This window comes from Schistocerca americana, chromosome 7 (assembly GCF_021461395.2).
Source record: "Schistocerca americana isolate TAMUIC-IGC-003095 chromosome 7, iqSchAmer2.1, whole genome shotgun sequence".
Taxonomy (NCBI): Eukaryota; Metazoa; Arthropoda; class Insecta; order Orthoptera; family Acrididae; genus Schistocerca; species Schistocerca americana.
In genome coordinates this window covers 444,307,486-444,311,646 of record NC_060125.1, presented here as the reverse complement: position 1 = coordinate 444,311,646, position 4,161 = coordinate 444,307,486, and positions in this window count along the sequence as shown.

Here is a 4,161-nt window from a genome sequence, read left to right as displayed (position 1 = left end):
GGCAACAGAGCATGCACAATGTCGGCACTAGTACAGTGTATATCCACCTTTCGCAGCAATGCAGGCTGCTATTCTCCCATGGAGACGATCGTAGAGATGCTGGATGTAGTCCTGTGGAACGGCTTGCCATGCCATTTCCACCTGGCGCCTCAGTTGGACCAGCGTTCGTGCTGGACGTGCAGAACGCGTGAGACGACGCTTCATCTAGTCCCAAACATGCTCAATGGGGGACAGATCCGGAGATCTTGCTGGCCAGGGTAGTTGACTTACACCTTCTAGAGCACGTTGGGTGGCACGGGATACATGCGGACGTGCATTGTCCTGTTGGAACAGCAAGTTCCCTTGCCGGTCTAGGAATGGTAGAACGATGGGTTCGATGACGGTTTGGATATACTGTGCACTATTCAGTGTCCCCTCGACGATCACCAGTGGTGTACGGCCAGTGTAGGAGATCGCTCCCCACACCATGATGCCGGGTGTTGGCCCTGTGTGCCTCGGTCGTATGCAGTCTTGATTGTGGCGCTCACCTGCACGGCGCCAAACACGCATACGACCATCATTGGCACCAAGGCAGAAGCGACTCTCATCGCTGAAGACGACACGTCTCCATTCGTCCCTCCATTCACGCCTGTCGCGACACCACTGGAGGCGGGCTGCACAATGTTGGGGCGTGAGCGGAAGACGGCCTAACGGTGTGCGGTACCGTAGCCCAGCTTCATGGAGACGGTTGCGAATGGTCCTCGCCGATACCCCAGGAGCAACAGTGTCCCTAATTTGCTGGGAAGTGGCGGTGCGGTCCCCTACGGCACTGCGTAGGATCCTACAGTCTTGGCGTGCATCCGTGTGTCGCTGCGGTCCGGTCCCAGGTCGACGGGCACGTGCACCTTCCGCCGACCACTGGCGACAACACCGATGTACTGTGGAGACCTCACGCCCCACGTGTTGAGCAATTCGGCGGTACGTCCACCCGGCCTCCCGCATGCCCACTATACGCCCTCGCTCAAAGTCCGTCAGCTGCACGTACGGTTCACGTCCACGCTGTCGCGGCATGCTACCAGTGTTAAAGACTGCGATGGAGCTCCGTATGCCACGGCAAACTGGCTGACACTGACGGCGGCGGTGCACAAATGCACAAATGCTGCGACGGCCAACACCGCGGTTCCTGGTGTGTCCGCTGTGCCGTGCGTGTGATCATTGCTTGTACAGCCCTCTCGCAGTGTCCGGAGCAAGTATGGTGGGTCTGACACACCGGTGTCAATGTGTTCTTTTTTCCATTTCCAGGAGTGTAAAATTGTACTGTACTGTTTATGGAGCTACTGTACACTACATTGTTTTTAATATGATGTATGGTGAAGAATCACTATAAGAATTCTGCTAAATGATTTCCTCACATAACCTGAAAGAGAGAAAATACACTACAAAACTGCCTTCAAAGGCCACCTTCAGATGCTACGGGTGCTTCAGATGTTATGGGCAGTGAACAAGTGTTCATATGTTGTCCATGTTGACAAAGACAAGATGATTTTGCAACACAACTTCGCAGAAAAAAGTATTCCACAAAACCGGTTTCGGACTTTAAAAATCATCATCAGATGCTACAGGCGGCATTTGTTCATCAAATGCCAGCCGTAACACCTGAAGATGGCTTTTCAAGCCCAAAACTGTTTATGACTGTGTCATAAAAAAGTGTCGAAAATAAAAAAAGGTAATGCCTTAGAATAAGTCAGCCACAGTCTCCAGAAACTGAATGTAGTTTTTCTGAATTACCACAAAACTGTTAGCAATTTCCCAGCACATAGATTCACCAACAGTAATGGGGCTAGATTCATTGCATTGTGTCAACAAAAGAATTTGAAAATAATGCTGACATCCCTGAGAAGATAGTTTTGAAAGCAAAAGACCTGGAGGTAACCCACACAATTGCCTGATAAGTATCAAATCCATCATGTTGCTTCACATACCATTCACACAAAGAAATTCATGATGTACAAATCTGCCGAGGTGCAAACGTCAACTCAGATCATATGTTGTGCACATGAAATTTAAATTTACCTCAAAAGAGTACACTGTGGGAATACACACCTTCACAAAATTGACATAGAGAGGATCTTAGAAACTAGAGGAGAAGATGTAAAAATGGTAATAGGTGTAAATATGGGAACCCTCCCCTAGAAGGTACGAAATATGGTGAAATTACTGTAAATGGTGCTTGTTGACAGAAGATAGCAGTGGGCAGTTGGACCCTTTCTTTCAAGTAGTGTGGACGCAATGTTAGTTACTGTGCAACTTGGTGTTGTTCTGGACTGCAAGCCTTTGGCAGGCATGTGAAATCATTTTAGTTTCATGTCCTTTTGGTTACTTCATAGATATTTTGCATTGATATCTGTAAAAAAGAAACATAAGCTAGTTTTAGAAACACATCTTTAGGCATCCATGTCTTCCAGTTACATGTCATAGTGGCCATTTTACTTAGGTGGTGCTGATGTAAATATGGAACACCCACCTAAACACTGCATTATTCCAAGAAAACTTCAAATGCAGTTTCTCCGTTTGACACATCTGCGGTCCCCCAACATTAATAAGAGGACCACCAATTGGGGATGATAGAAATGCTGTTGAGAAGAGGACATTGAGTTTTTCCCACCTTGAATGCCATCTTGGAAGCTGGATTGGAAAGACCAAAGGCTTTCAGAAAAGAAAATTCAGCCCATGAAATGATCTGACTTATAATTAATCAAATGTGACCCTCTCCTTGTGGACAACAGTAATGACCTGGATATCAACAATAGGACTACAGCAGACTTGAACGATATAAGTTGCATCTTTCGTGGTGAAAAGTGTGGGATAAATGTGTTATGTGCAAATGTGAACACACTTAGATAATACTGGGATTGAACGGATCACTTACATTAATTGCAATTTATGTACATAATTTTTGTTCTGGTGCTTATTTAAAATACTTAATTACGTAAGTTATTATTTGTGGACTAGTCTACTATTTTGTATCATTTTATCCAGTTTAATTAAAAATTTTCTGTGATTCTTTTGGGGAGGGCCCCTATTTGCTAGCCATTTTTTTAGTACTGCTCTCTTTACGAGCTTCTTGTGAATCTTCTTTTCTGAATAGAAATCACTGATATTTATTATCATTTTGCCTCCTATCATGGAGGCTGTTTGTTAAGGTCAAAAATCAGAAATTTTTCCCAAAGGAACTACTCTAACATTTTGACGACTTAAGGAGTGAGTATGGGTCTGGGTTATACTGATTTATTTCCCCAAACCACGTTCCACTTCTTTACGAGGTCTGCTTGGGGTTTGCAGCCACTCTTCTTTACCGGATATCCGGCTGCTGGAAACTCTCTTGACTTCTTCCCCATTGAATAATGCTAGATACAGTAACTTTCAAGCCTCTTTCTACTAGTGAAATAAGTAGCCATACAAACTTTACATTTCGTCATCATCGATGTGTTTGACTTTCAAGTACAATAAAAATTCTCACTTTCAGCATAATATGTAACTTCAGTAAGTCTCTCGTACAGTCATATGTTATATGTTAGGAACAAATTGAATTACATTCGAAAGAAAGTCTGCTTAGACACCATGACTTTCAGAAAAGGAGATTGAAAGAATGTCTTGCCTCTAACAAGGCCAAGTCAAGAGTCTATTTGAGCACTTTTTCAACTGTTCTTGTTTCATATAACAATAGTCAGTGACACAGTAAGCACAAAACTGCATATAGATTCCATGGTTCTTCCATACACAGTCACTAACACATCTATGGATTGCTCGACAGGTACTTGTCGGTGCCGTTCGACCACCGCATCTACTTTCTTCCCACGATTGATTTTAAACCTGCACACACAAACATGTGACGTGCAGTAGGTAGGATTTTACCATCCCACACTCGTATCTAGAATATCGTGTGTTCAAAAACTGTAGAAAGCTGAGTGGCGCTAGAATTTACACAGAAATTCTTGAATCACTACAGTACCTTTAAGCCAAAAACAAAAGAGGATGCTCATATTTACACCTTCTCCTCTAATATAAAAGGGATATCCAGATAGTAAAATGACGTTTTGAAATATAAAAATTAACAGTACATAAAAACTAAATTTTATTTTATACATTTTAAAGGTACACTCTTAAGGTATTTTTCTAGAT